General features: G+C 38.3%; 1 long non-coding RNA gene across 1 annotated transcript; it reads right to left on the reverse strand.

The window, feature by feature from the left end:
* Positions 1–144: 144 nt before the first annotated feature.
* On the reverse strand, positions 145–13,461 carry LOC147578655 (uncharacterized). The gene is made up of 3 exons (XR_015255517.1): positions 13,187–13,461; positions 5,366–5,431; positions 145–1,146 (listed from the first exon to the last, which is right to left on the reverse strand). It is a non-coding gene; the product is annotated as an uncharacterized LOC147578655 (long non-coding RNA).
* Between the last annotated feature and the right edge of the window lie 2,496 nt (positions 13,462–15,957).

The following is a 15,957-nucleotide window of genomic DNA, read 5'->3' on the forward strand; positions in this document are numbered from 1 at the left end:
GGATTGCATTGAATGTGTAGATAGCTTTGGGTAGTATTGACATTTTAACAATATTTATTCTTCCAGTCCATGAGCATGGAATGTTTTTCCATTTCTTTATATCTTCTTCAATTTCCTTCATAAGCTTTCTATAGTTTTCAGCATACAGATCTTTTACATCTTTGGTTAAGTTTATTCCTAGGTATTTTATGCTTCTTGGTGCAATTGTGAATGGGATCGGTTTCTTTATTTGTCTTTCTGTTGCTTCATTATTAGTGTATAAGAATGCAACTGATTTCTGTACATTGATTTTGTATCCTGCGACTTTGCTGAATTCATGTATCAGTTCTAGCAGAGTTTTGGTGGAGTCTATCGGATTTTCCATGTATAATATCATGTCATCTGCAAAAAGTGAAAGCTTGACTTCATCATTGCCAATTTTGATGCCTTTGATTTCCTTTTGTTGTCTGATTGCTGATGCTAGCACTTCCAACACTATGTTAAACAACAGCGGTGAGAGTGGACATCCTTGTCGTGTTCCTGATCTCAGGGGGAAAGCTCTCAGTTTTTCTCCACTGAGGATGATATTATTAGCTGTGGGCTTTTCATAAATGGCTTTTATGATGTTTAAGTATGTTCCTTCTATCCCGACTTTTTTGAGGGTTTTTATTAAGAAAGGATGCTGAATTTTGTCAAATGCTTTTTCTGCATCGATTGACAGGATCATATGGTTCTTATCTTTTCTTTTATTAATGTGATGTATCACATTGATTTGTGAAACATCATTCCTTTAAAACCTCTTTGACTTTGCCTGAAGCTAAAGCAATCTTCTCTCCCACATCCCCACAGCACTTTGTATATACACTCCCTCCTGGCACTATCTGCTTTACTCTAATGCTCTGATTGGTTTTCTGTTCCATCTGCTAGATTGTGGGTTCTTCCAAAGTTGGGGACATGTCTTAATCATCTTTCACCTTTTCTTTTTAAGTACCTAGATGAGTATGTATAACAAGAAAGGTTCTCTCTCTAAATGAAGCAGCTGCCCATTGAGCACAGACACTGGACGTGCTTTGGCTTTTGCACCTGTTGTCTCATTTCTTCCAGACACCATTCTTTCAAGGTTTCCATTGCACATGAGGAAAGAGGCTCAGGGATGGTGAGTACTTGCTGGGAAAAGTCAAAAAGAAAGTAGTGGCTTCAGACTTAAAACATAGTATTGTTATTATATGATACAATAAATAATGGGTAATTTATACCAAAATACATAAACAAAAAAGTCAATTTTTTAATTTAATGCGTATTGGACATCTGCATAAACTGAAAAAGAATCATCAAGTTTACTTCTCTATTAAATTTTGAATTTTTCCTGTATATGTTCATCCACTTTTGCTAATCACCATTGCGTTTTGCCTCACAAAGACACTGAGTTACAGGATGTAGGGGAAAAAATGTTAGTTACCATGTTTGGTCTGAATCATTCCTTGATTTTCTTCACATCAATATTGATTTAAAATAACTACTTGAATTAATCCAAGGCTCAATTTTATAAAACTGTACTAAGAGGGTTACACTTGTTTTGTAGAAATCTTTGTGTGTGAATGTGTGTGTATGTGTTTGTGTGCATATGTGTGTTTATGTGTTCAAACACAAGTCAACCACACACCTTTTATTTTCAACTTCACTCAAGAGATTAACTCAATCTAACAGAGTATCATCAATCTTCCAGAGAAGGTAATATCCATGCAGATGGGCTTAAGTGCTTTACATGCTATCAGGCTCATTATTTTATTTTAATAAGCTTATTTAGATTTGTTTTGATACATAGGTGATAAGAAAAGATATGATTTTAAATATTTAATTTATGCTCAAAATAAAATTGCACTCCACAGACTTCCTTCTCCTAAGTCTTTGTTTATAAAATTCTGCTTTCACACCATGCCTATAAGGCTTCTAAGGCTTCTGATTGAATAATTGAATTCCCAAAATGAGGCAAAGCAGAGAAACAAATCATTCATGCTATTCCATTTGAATATGGATAAGGTATCACTCTGGAAATATATATATATTATATAATTATATAAATCATATTATATATATATAGTAATTATAGAATATATATATATTTCCTGTTGTAACAAATCATCACAAATTTAGTGGTTTAAAATGATGCAAATTGATTATGTCATAGTTCTATAGGTCAGAAGAATGAATGGGCTGGGCTGTTTCCTCTGTTCTACCTCTCACAAAATCAAAATAAAGTGCCTTTCAAATATTCTTCTTTATATATGTATGTGTTCAAGCTATTCAACTTCCACCATAGTTTCTAGGACTGAGTGTTGATGAAGTCACCTGGAATCTCCAACACTATGTCCCCAGCATCTGTAATGAGAGCTTTAATGAATCAATCAGCAAAGCAGATAATGAGAATTAAATAAAATTGGTTATAGGCTGATGCTTAAAGAAAAAAAGGAGAAAAATAACTTAAAAGAACCAAAAGTATGAAGGGTTAATGGGTTCTGAGCTCCATATTATTAACTGACCCATTGCAAGAAGGGAACTGTTGTAATTATTTCTGAAATAATTTTTTAAATAGTTAGAATACAAGAACAACTGAGCAAATTGTAAGACTTTCCTAAGTATAGTGGAATAAAAAGTTACTTTTATTGTCATTAAAATAAAATACAACAAATTTTCTTGATAGAGAAATCACTCTCACACTCAAAAGATGAATTTTCTTAGTTCCCAGAAAATTTCACTCAATTGTGAATAGATAAAAGGTGGAATGTGCAACAAATAATTGTCACACTTTCAACCTAAAACCACTATAATTATTGTCCCAAGAATTTATAGAAATATCCTCTTCAGGACAGAAGGTTTATCACCCCCAATTTGGGGGAGTACTGACCACCAACAGCTCTGCCCTTGGCAATTATCTCCTCCTGAAGAGAGTCACTGAAAGTTCTGTACCCAATTATGATTCTGTCACCAATTCCAATGTGTGACAGGATAGTTTCCTAAACCACTAAGCAGTTCTCTGACACTGGGAGAGTCCTACTGTCCTACTGTCTACCTGGGAGTAGGGGAGTCCTACTGTCTACCTGGAGATAGCACCACGTCCCATTGTTTAAAGGCTCAGTCCTACTAGACTGCCCTCTGGCCCCAGATTGTCACCTGTGCTTCTATTCAACTGGTTATAGGTCAACCAGCTCTGTGGGTTCAATTCATTTGCCAGAGTGGTTCACAGAACTCAGAGAAACATTTTGCTGACTAGATTACTAGTTTATTATGAAGAGATACAACTTAGGAAGAGGCAGATATAAGAGATGCAAAGAGTGGGGAAAGGGCACCAAGCTTCCATGCCCTTTCTGAGGGAGCCATTCGCCTTGTACCTCCACATGTTCACCAGCCTGGAAGCTCTCCTGAGTAGTTCTCTTGGGTTTTGGGTTTCATTACATAAACATATTAATGAAATCATTGGTCATTGGTGATAGAACTCAATCTCCAGCCTCTCTCTTGTCCCAGAGGTGGTGTTGGTGGTGGTGGGGACAGGGGGGCCTTGAAGTTTCAACTGTGTGTCTAATCATGTGATTACATGATTAGCTCAACTGGCAACCAGTTCCCATCCATAAGCCCAGTCCAAAAGTTGCCTCACTGGCATAACAAAAGACAACTTTAGCTGTCTCATCACAAGAGATTTCAAAGTGGCCCACATGCCACAATGAAAGTCAGTGAGCTCTAATTTTTAGGAAAAGAAAATTTTATAAGAAAAGTTCTTATACCCTTCATTTGCCAAGAACTACAGTTGTTAAAAGTTTTATGCCTAGAGGTGCCTGGGTGACTCAGTTGGTTGAGCGTCTGACTTTGGCTCAGGTCGTGATCTCACGGTTCATGGCTCAGGTCGTGATCCCACGGTTCATGGGTTTGAGCCCTGTGACAGGCTCTGTGCTGACAGCTCATAGCCTGGAGCCTGCTTCAGATTCTGTGTCTCCCTCTCTCTCTGCCCTTCCCCTCTTTGTGCTTTGTTTCTCTCTCAAAAATAAACATTAAAAAAATTTTTTTTAAGTTTTATGCCTAGATGATGATCAGATGGAGTGTGAATATTAGATCTTATTTAAAGGTTGTAGCAGGTTTATTATCCATAATCCAGTTTTTCTGGATTCTTATTTTGTAAATTTTTACTATTTCCTGATTGTTTGGGTATTTCCAAAGTAGTGCCTGCATCAGTGTACTTTTCTGACAAAGATGTGACAAATAACCCATAAAGATCACATCCTTCAGGCCTTTGGTACTTAGAATTTGAAGTAACAGAGAACCAAGCCCCAAGCCAACATAGACAGGCTGTAGGATCTACCATTATGACCATAAGTAACAAGTGCAACTACTCCAGGCTTCCAAAATATTTCCCTTAGTAAACTGGATGAGATGCTGATTTCCATCTTTTTGGTATTTAACATGGCCGTGAGCATCTGGAAAGTAACAGCAGTTTAGTGGAAACTCCCCTTTTATAGCAATGTGCAATGTGGAGGCTGATTTGGTGCAAAAACAATAAGGCAAAGTCATCCAAAGTGAAAAATTAGAACCTCAATTCCTCATTGTCCATAACTATCCCACATGTGTCTTAAGAACCACACACAGGAGAACACTGGCCAAGAAGTCCTGGGATTTTGAACTGCTTGCTATGGTCACTCAACAATGGAGTAAAAGTTGGAATGAAAGCTTGGCATTCCTAATTTCCGATAAACGGTTATAGTCATAAAAATACATCTGGATATGGACCAAAAAGAAGTTGCAAAGGGTGGATTTGTTCTTGGACATTAGAGATAACATCAGAGAAAATCAGGAAAGCAGAAAGGAATGTGATAAATTGAATATATAATCTTAAACATCTTGTAAAAACAAAGGTGTTTCAAGGGGTTAAAGTTTGTGAGAGCTTCCTGGGGCAAGGAGAAATTAGTTCAGACAGGACAACACGGTTGTATTTGCAAACTGGGGAACAACTTTTGGAACAGACTTGGTGAGGGGAGAGATACAAAGAGAAGAAATCTAACATGAAGGAGGCTGCTGGCCAATTCCCTTCACAAGGAGACTACATCTTTTAGAGGTGGTATGAAAATGAATTTCCATTTTAGCAACAGTATTTAAAATACTGAAGGACCTAACATATATCAAGTAGGCCTTTTCATCTCTGGTTTAAGCATAACATCCACTGTGCACACACACATGGACTTAAGTTATAGAAACACATAAATGATAAACATTAAGGACAAGGAAAAGGAGAGTGACACCGAAGTCAAGGGTGGCAGCAAAGGGCACATCCTGGCATTAGTGTCAATTCATCTATGTCCTCCCCTGAGCTCCTCTGGGGTATGGGTCATGGCTTCCTCACTGGACATTCACAATAAATATTGTGCTCAGCATCTAAGTCAATGTGTTGTTTTGAAAATAAAATGACCTAGGAAAAAAAGAATTTTAAGAGTGGAAAATCCATTAGCCAGTTATTCAACTACATTCTGGACCAAATTCTACTGGTGCATCAGCAAGGACTATTGAGTTCATTTGTTCCACAAACGCATGCAAAAATATTCCTGGGGGCACCATGGCAGAAGGTGATGGACATTGCCAAAGTTATAACCATCAAGCTAGTTTAGGAGGAATGATACATTCTCAAGTACTTGCGATACAAGAAAGTATATAACAACTTCTGTGTGTGTTCTCAAAGGCAATAAGCCTACAGACAGAATGCCATTACAAATATGTGACCAATCTGCTGGGTAATGGCGTTCTGTGATATACTTGAAATGGATTTCGTAGACATTCTTTATCTTGCAGAAAAAGAACCAGAGAATTTCTCATGCATTGTTTTCACTTGAGATGTCTTTAGACTTTCACATAGCTCTAGGCCACGTTAGTCAATATGAAAAAAAATGCACTCAAGTTTTGCATGTGTGACAACCACAGGCTATTGAAGGCTTTTATAAACTTGCAGATACTCATCCAGGAAATGAGCTGCCAGAATATGTGATGACACTAGAAGTTACATTTTGGAACCCACTTATATGTATGAGTATTTTTTGCAACTATAGAAACCATGTTTTCTTTTAGTGTAAGCAGAAACATTTGCAAGCTCAGAAGTATCTCATGCCCATTCAATTGGTCCAAATACATTGCAAGACAAGTAGCTCAAAACTTTCCCTCATAGGAAACAGGCAATCTAACCAGATAAATAATTCAAGTGACCAGTTTGCATCTCTTCCTTATCAAGAGTTCTGACCTGTTGGCTGAGAACTGTCAACGTGAAGTATATAATAGCTTTTATAGTTACAGCCAGACAGACATCATCTAACACTTGATGGGCGTCTGCTAGATGCCAGTCACATTGAGCAAGTTATGAAGGGTCATTTCTTGCTCTGCCCAAAATCTGGATGAGGAGGCCCATATCACTTATTTACATATGTTCAAAATAAATGGTATATTCTTTGTAATTTTTAGTTAAGTTTTGTAAATTTTAAATGCAAAATTATATCTCTTCTGGTGATTCTGATTCAAAACTCTTATTACATTTAGTCAAATCATCACGATTATAAAGGATATGATACCTACCAAATAGTTATGCAAAATACATTTCATAAACGAACTTTAGATATTCTGTATTAAAGTAAGACTTCACACTTGTAACCACTACCTTTCAACACTGTACTGAGCCTTACAAATACAATAAGACTAGGAAAAAAATGAAGTAAGCAATATACATATTGAAAACAAAAAGATACTTTTTTTCATCATTTTTTTAACAGAGAAATGTTGGATGTCCCATCTACTACAGAGATCTACTACAGAGATCAAGGGACTAAGAAACAGTCAGGAGGAGCTAAAGAATGCTATAAATTAGCTGCAAAATAAAATGGAGGTGACCACAGCTTGGATTGAAGAGGCAGAGGAGAGAATAGGTGAATTAGAAGATAAAATTATGGAAAATGAGGAAGCTGAGAAAAACAGAGATTAAAAAAATCCAGGAGTATGAGGAGAGAATTAGAGAACTAAGTGACACAATTAAACATAATAATATACACATAATTGGGATTCCAGAAGAGAAAGAGAGAGGGAAAGGTGCTGAAGGTGTACTTGAAGAAATCATAGCTGAGAACTTCCCTGATGTGGGGAAGGAAAAAGGCATTGAAATCCAAGAGGCACAGAGAACTCCCTTCAGACGTAACTTGAATCGATCTTCTGCACGACATATCATAGTGAAACTGGCAAAATACAAGGATAAAGAGAAAATTCTGAAAGCAGCTAGGGATAAACATGCTCTAACATATAAAGGGAGACCAATAGGACTCGTGACTGATCTCTCTACTGAAATTTGGCAGGCCAGAAAGGAATGGCAGGAAATCTTCAATGCGGGGAACAGAAAAAATATGCAGCTGAAAATCCTTTATCCAACAAGTCTGTCACTTAGAATAGAAGGAGAGATCAAGGTCTTCCCAAACAAACAAAAACTGAAGGATTTCATCACCACTAAACCAGCCCTACAAGAGATCCTAAGGGGGATTCTGTGAGTGAAATGTTGCAAGGACCACAAAGTACCAGAGACATCACTACAAGCAGGAAACCTACAGACATCACAATGACTCTAAACCCATATCTTTATATAATAACACTGAATGTAAATGGACTAAATGCTCCAACCAAAAGACACAGGGTATCAGAATGGATAAAAAAAAACAAGACCTATCTATTTGCTGTCTACAAGAGACTCATTTTAGACCCGAGGACACCTTCAGATTGAAAGTGAGGAGTTGGAGAACCATTTATCATGCTACTGGAAGTCAAAAGAAAGCTAGAGTAGCCATCCTTATATCAGACAAACTAGACTTTAAATTAAAGGCTGTAACAAGAGATGAAGAAGGGCTTTATATAATAATCACAGGGTCTATCCATCAGGAAGAGCTAACAATTATAAATGTCTATGTGCCAAATTCGGGAGCCCCCAAATATATAAAACAATTAATCACAAACATAAGCAACCTTATTGATAAGAATGTGGTAATTGCAAGGGACTTTAATACTCCACTTACAACAATGGATAGATCATCCAGACACAGGATCAATAAAGAAACAAAGGCCCTGAATGATACATTGGATCAGATGGCCTTGACAGATGTATTTAGAACTCTGCATCCCAAAGCAATAGAATATAATTTCTTCTCGAGTGCACATGGAACATTCTCCAAGATAGATCACATACTGGGTCACAAAACAGCCCTTCTTAAGTATACAAGATTGAGATCATACCATGCATACTTTCAGACCACAATGCTATGAACTTGAAATCAACCACAGGAAAAAGTCTGAAAAACCTCCAAAAGCATGGAGGTTAAAGAACACCCTATTACAGAATGAATGGGTCAACCAGGCAATTAGAGAAGAAATTAAGAACTATATGGAAACAAATGAAAATGAAAATACAACAATACAAATGCTTTGGGATGCAGTGAAGGCACTCCTGAGAGGAAAATATATTGCAATCCAGGCCTATCTCAAGAAACAAGAAAAATCCCGAATACAAAATCTAATAGCACACCTAAAGGAAATAGAAGCAGAACAGCAAAGACACCCCAAAGCCAGCAGAAGAAGAGAAATAATAAAGATCAGAGCATAAATAAACAATATAGAATCTAAAAAAACTGTAGAGCAGATCAATGAAACCAAGAGTTGTTTTTTTTGAAAACATAAACAAAATTGATAAACCTCTAGCCAGGCTTCTCAAAAAGAAAAGGGAGATGACCCAAATGGATAAAATCATGAATGAAAATGGAATGATTACAACCAATCCCTCAGAGATAGAAGCAATTATCAGGGAATACTATGAAAAATTATATGCCAACAAACTGGACAACCTGGAAGAAATGGACAAATTCCTAAAAACCCACACACTTCCAAAACTCAAACAGGAAGAAATAGAAAGCTTGAACAGACACGTAACCAGCAAAGAAATTGAATCAGTTATCAAAAATCTCCCAACAAATAAGAGTCCAGGACCAGATGGTTTCCCAGGGAAATTCTACCAGATATTTAAAGCAGAAATAATACCTTTCCTTCTCAAGCTATTCCAAAAAATAGAAAGGGAAGGAAAACTTCCAGACTCATTCTATGAAGCCAGAATTACTTTGATTCCTAAACCAGACAGAGACCCAGTAAAAAAAGAGAACTACAGGCCAATATCCCTGACGAATATGGATGCAAAATTTCTCAACAAGACACTAGAAAATCGAATTCAACAGCATATAAAAAGAATTATTCACCATGATCAAGTGGGATTCATTCCTGGGCTGCAGGGCTGGTTCAACATTCGCAAATCAATCAATGTGATACATCACATTAATAAAAGAAAAGATAAGAACTATATGATCCTGTCAATCGATGCAGAAAAAGTATTTGACAAAATTCAGCATCCTTTCTTAATAAAAACCCTCAAAAAAGTCGGGATAGAAGGAACATACTTAAACATCATAAAAGCCATTTATGAAAAGCCCACAGCTAATATCATCCTCAGTGGAGAAAAACTGAGAGCTTTCCCCCTGAGATCAGGAACACGACAAGGATGTCCACTCTCACAGCTGTTGTTTAACATAGTGTTGGAAGTGCTAGCATCAGCAATCAGACAACAAAAGGAAATCAAAGGCATCAAAACTGGCAATGATGAAGTCAAGCTTTCACTTTTTGCAGATGATATGATATTATACATGGAAAATCCGATAGACTCTACCAAAAGTCTTCTAGAACGGATACACGAATTCAGCAAAGTCGCAGGATACAAAATCAATGTACAGAAATCAGTTGCATTGTTATACACTAATAATGAGACAACAGAAAGACAAATAAAGAAACTGATCCCATTCACAATTGCACCAAGAGGCATAAAATACCTAGGAATAAACCCAACCAAAGATGCATAAGATCTGTATGCTGAAAACTACAGAAACCTTATGAAAGAAATGGAAGATATAAAGAAATGGAAAAACATTCCGTGCTCATGGATTGGCAGAATAAATATTGTTAAAATGTCAACACTACCCAAAGCTATCTACACATTCAATGCAATCCCAATCAAAATTGCACCAGCATTCTTCTCAAAGGTAGAACAAGCAATCCTAAAATTTGTATGGAACCACAAAAGGCTCCAAATAGCCAAAGTAATTTTGAAGAAGAAGACCAAAGCAGGAGGCATCACAATCCCAGACTTTAGCCTCTACTACAAAGCTGTAATCATCAAGACAGCATGGTATTGGCACAAAAACAGACACATAGACCAATGGAACAGAATAGAAACCCCAGAATTATACCCACAAAAGTATGGCCAACTAATCTTTGACAAAGCAGGAAAGAATATCCAATAGAAAAAAGACAGTCTGTCTCTTTAACAAATGGTGCTGGGAGAACTGGACAGAAACATGCAGAAGGATGAAACTAGACCACTTTCTTACACCATTCACAAAAATAAACTCAAAATGCATAAAGGACCTGAATGTGAGACAGGAAACCATCAAGACCCTAGAGGAGAAAGCAGGAAAAAACCTTTCTGACTTCAGCCACAGCAATTTCTTACTTGACACATCCCCAAGGGCAAGGGAATTAAAAGCAAAATTGAACTATTGGGACCTCATGAAAATAAAAAGCTTCTGCACAGCAAAGGAAACAATCAACAAAACTAAAAGGCAACCAACGGAATGGGAAAAGATATTTGCAAATGACATATCGGACAAAGGGCTAGTATCCAAAATCTATAAAGAGCTCACCAAACTCCACACCCGAAAAACAAATAATCCAGTGAAGAAATGGGCAGAAAACATGAATAGACACTTCTCTAAAGAAGACATCCAGATGGCCACCAGGCACGTGAAAAGATGCTCAACGTCACTCCTCATCAGGGAAATACAAATCAAAACCACACTCAGGTATCACCTCCCGCCAGTCAGAGTGGCCAAAATGAACAAATCAGGAGACTATGGATGCTAGCGAGGATGTGGAGAAAAGGGAACCCTCTTGTACTGTTGGTGGGAATGCAAACTGGTTCAGCCGCTCTGGAAAACAGTGTGGAGGTTCCTCAAAAAATTAAAAATAGATCTACCCTATGACCCAGCAATAGCACTGCTAGGAATTGACCCAAAGGATACAGGAGTGCTGATGCATTGAGGCACTTGTACCCCAATGTTTATAGCAGCACTCTCAACAATAGCCAATGGAAAGAGCCTAAATGTCCATCAACTGATGAATGGATGAAGAAATTGTGGTTTATATGCACAATGGAGTGCTATGTGGCAATGAGAAAGAATGAAATATGGCCTTTTGTAGCCACGTGGATGGAACTGGAGAGTGTTATGCTAAGTGAAATAAGTCATACAGAGAAAGACAGATATCATATGTTTTCACTCTTACGTGGATCCTGAGAACTTAACAGAAGACCATGGGGGAGGGGAAGAAAAAAAAAGAGGGAGAGAGCCAAACCATAAGAGACTCTTAAAAACTGAGAACAAACTGAGGATTGATGGAGGGTGGGAGGGAGGGGAGGGTGGGTGATGGGTATTGAGGAGGGCAACTGTTGGGATGAGCTCTGGGTGTTGTATGGAAACCCATTTGACAATAAATTTCATATTAAAAAAATAAATAAGTAAACACGTTTAATTTAGCATTTAGATTTTTTTGAAGCACCAAACACTTGATCACATTTTGTATGTCATCAAAAATTATCATTTTAAATAATTTACAAGTTACAACCATAAATATACATCAGTTTGAAGCTATTATTGCAAATATAGTCATTTACAACTATAGTTTTTTATAAAGTATTTTTCTTTTTTTTAAGTTTATTCATTTATTTTGGGAGAAAGTGTGCATGCAAGCAGGGGAGGGGGCAAAGAGAGAGAGGGAGAGAGAGAATCTCAAGCAGCCTCCTCACCGTCAGTGCAGAGCCTACAGAGGGCTTGAACCCACAAACTGTAAGATCATGACCTGATTAGAAATCAAGAGTCAGATGCTCAACCAACTGAGCCACCCAGGCGCCCAAATTTACAACTATAGTTTTATCTAAAGCTATAGTTTGATTTAAAGCTAGGAGCAAATTGTGGTTATCAATACAAAACACTGTACATTATATAATCTGTAGTGATTTCTCTCTACTCAACAAAATACGACTTTCCACTATCTTAGAAAAAGTAAGTTGGAACACATTTGATAAATAACATACAAGGCAATACATCATTTGCATCATGTATAGGAAGAAATGTGTTTAAACATTTATCATAGGTTTCTCACGAAATAGAAAGAAAGGCTTTAAAGACCATCTGTTTTCTACCACTATCATGTAAATTTAGTACCAAAATCGATACATAGATTTCCCTGCACTCATGTTCCTCCCACTAACTCAGGGCAAAATTCAGAGTAGATTAATTAATTGTGAGGTTAATTATACTTTTAAAAATTTGTTGCTCATATAGTTACCCAATACACCAAACACAAGTGAGTTGGTTTTAGAATCAGTCTATTTTAAACCTCTGACCATATTTTGGTTAAAGCCAAAGACTTTTGATCTCTAAGATCCTTTATTTTAGTAGAAATAGCTTATCTGGACTTACAGGTAGTTTAAAGGGGGCGTCGTATTTTGTAATAATTGAACGTTCATCATCTGAAAGCCAAGTGTATACAGTATTATTTTGGATCATACCAGTATAGGAATCAATGACTTGGCCGCGTTAGACTTTCATTGGACAGTCTCAGCGCGCCCCCTATGGTACTGTGGTTAAAACATGAAGTAACTAAAATGAAATAACACAGAATTAACTTTCTCTAGTATCACTTGTCACACTCTTTCACTCAACGAAAAAGGTAAGTGAAAACCTGACATTTTATTTGGTTCAGTGGATCTATGGATGAACAGTTATTTTCATATTGGAGAGGCTCCACTGTGAAATAAGCCCGCACACATCGTCTAAACTGACTTAACTTTTTTCTTTTTTTTTTTTTTTTTTTACTACACAATATTTTCCACTACCATCACAAAGTTTTTCCTCCCGTTTCTTCTTCCTCCCTGTGTGTGTGTGTGTGTGTGCTCGGATGTGTCAGCGTGAGCCCAGCGTGCCTCGGTCTCCGTCTCCCTAAAGCCTCGCCGCGAGGCTCCGGGAAGCAGGTGCCGCGGGGCACGGACTCTTACCTGGGCTCCGACGAGAAGGCAACCTCCGAGCAGCAGTCACCCCCAGACGTGGGGCGAGGCTCCCGGCCCGGCCATGCCCGGACCAGCCCGAGCGAGAAGACGGACGCTCACCCCGGAGCCCGGAGAGGCTCCCCACTCGCAACTTGGCCAACGCGGGGCAAACTTGTGGCCGGGAGCGCAGCGCAGCTGGGGCGGCGGGAGCGCGTCTCGGATGCCCGTCCTGCGCGCCGCCGCCCGCGCCTCGGTCGGGTCTGCAGGGGAGAGCGGCTCGGCTCCCGGCCTTGACTCACCGCCCCGCGAGGCCCGCGTGGGAGAGGGGGGCGCTCTCGGACCACCACCACCCCCCCGCCCCCGATCCCGGCGCGCCCCGCGTGGAGGCAGGAGGGGAGGGGGGACGCTCGCACTCCTCCTCAAAGTCTCTGCGTCCCGCAGCCCAGAGGACCCGAGGGCCACGGACCCTGGGCGCTGCTGCCGCCACCCGCAGCTCCCGCCGTCTCTACTTCTGTCCACTCTGTACCGGCTTCCAACCCGCTGTCTCTTGGGGCGCCCTGGGTCCTCGGGGAGTGGTCTCAAAGTTCCCTGCTGTCCAGAAGAGCCACCAGCCAAGGCAGGCCCTGGGTAGTGTGGTGTGCGACACCTGTGTGCTAAGCACTGTCCACAACCCTCTCAAGTTCTCTGATTGCCTCCATCTCAAAATACATCAGCACCTCAATATTTATAGAGATGTCGATTTGCCGCCTAGAATACTGAACTCATGATGTAGAAACTTAAATTTCTTACACCTATTAAAGAAAAATTTTAGCTCGATATGAAAATACGAATTTTTAATCATTGGTGGATGATGCTTCAGTTTATGAAATTTAGGAACAAGCTTCTGTTGCCTTTATTGCAACATTTCACTATGTGATCCATATTTATTTATCCCCCTGAAGCAAGCTGTACAAAATGCCTCCGATACACTGATTAACATTGTGCAGTATATACATGCAAATTATCCCTAGTTTATGCAGTTATTGAAAAATAGAAGATGATTTATTTAATGGTCTTGTATTATTTGCCAATGTTCATTAGTTAACTTCAGAAGAGTTATACAAAATTTGTTTGAAACAAAAAGAATCCTTGACAAATATTCAATATTCAAAGGCCAAAAATACAGTAATGTAACTTATGTTCTCTCACTGCTACCACACTACAGATAAACAAGCTAAATTTGAAGCTCCAAGGAAAGTAAAAGCTTATTTTTGACTTATTAAAGAGGCTCCAAAATTTATAGTGAGTTTAAAATAGCTTAATACAGGGGCGCCTGGGTGGCGCAGTCGGCTAAGCGTCCGACTTCAGCCAGGTCACGATCTCACGGTCCGTGAGTTCGAGCCCCGCGTCAGGCTCTGGGCTGATGGCTCAGAGCCTGGAGCCTGTTTCTGATTCTGTGTCTCCCTCTCTCTCTGCCCCTCCCCCATTCATGCTCTGTCTCTCTCTGTCCCAAAAAATAAATAAACGTTGAAAAAAAAAATTAAAAAAAATAGCTTAATACAAATCAGTACAAATAATTTTAAACAATTCCTAACATTAGTATACAGAAGATCTTAATTTTATCGGCAGTATTATGTAAACTTGCTGCAAAATCTGCAAGATAAGTTGGAAGACTGCTTTGCTATATACAAAATTTAAAATTGCTTTGCAATTTATTCAATACTCCTTCATTTCAATATTAATACCATGTTGGTATAACAATTAGGGGATTTACTTAATACGCACAAATTAAAATGTATTTCTGTTGCAAATATAGTATTTAAGCTGAGATGTGCTATAAGGATTACATACCAACTTTATGTAATATGATAATACAACAAAAAGAATATACAGTGTCTCACTATTATATTTTATATCATTGTTATTGATAAACATTGGACTAAATTAGATATATTCTTTTTTTAATGTTTATTTATTTTTGAGAGAGAGAGAGGGGGAGACACAGAATCTGAAGCAGGCTCCAGGCTCTGAGCTGTCAGCACAGAGCCTTACGTGGGACTCAAACTCACACACCATGAGATCATGACCTGAGCCAAAGTCGGATGCTTAACCAACTAAGCCACCCAGGCACCCTGAAATTAAATATATTCTTAAAATCACCTGTTCTTCATTACTTTTAAATTCCATATATGGACCATATTATATTTGTTTTGGACAAAACTGTTCTAGAATAAGACTTAAGTTACTTCATACCCTTCCCAAAGGATGTGCCCTCTCACCACTTCTTTTTTTTTTTAATATGAAATTTATTGTCAAATTGGTTTCCATACAGTGCCCAGTGCTCCTCCCAACAGGTGCCCTCCTCAATACTCATCACCCACCGTCCCCTCCCTCCCACCCCCATCAACCCTCAGTTTGTTCTCAGTTTTTAAGAGTCTCTTATGTTTTGATTCCCTCCCTCTCTAACCTTTTTTTTTTCTTATCCCTTCTTACAACGTTTTACTGGAAGTCCTACTTAATATAATAAGACAAGAAAAGAAAATTAAAAGCTTACAGATTGGAAAGAAAAAAAATAAAATTGTCTTTGGTTGCAGATGACATGATTATCTATGTAGAAAAAAAAAAAAAAAACTCCTGGAACTAATAAGTGATTATAGCAGAGTTGCAAGTTATATGGTTAATACACAAACATCAAGAACTTTCCTATATGTTAACAATGAAAATGTGGAATTTGAAGTTAAAAGCACACTACCATTTGTATCATCATCAAAAAAATACTCAGGTATAAATCTAACATAATA

Source organism: Puma concolor, chromosome C1 (genome assembly GCF_028749965.1).
Source record: "Puma concolor isolate L17-30 chromosome C1, mPumCon1.1.hap2, whole genome shotgun sequence".
In the NCBI taxonomy this organism is placed as follows: Eukaryota; Metazoa; Chordata; class Mammalia; order Carnivora; family Felidae; genus Puma; species Puma concolor.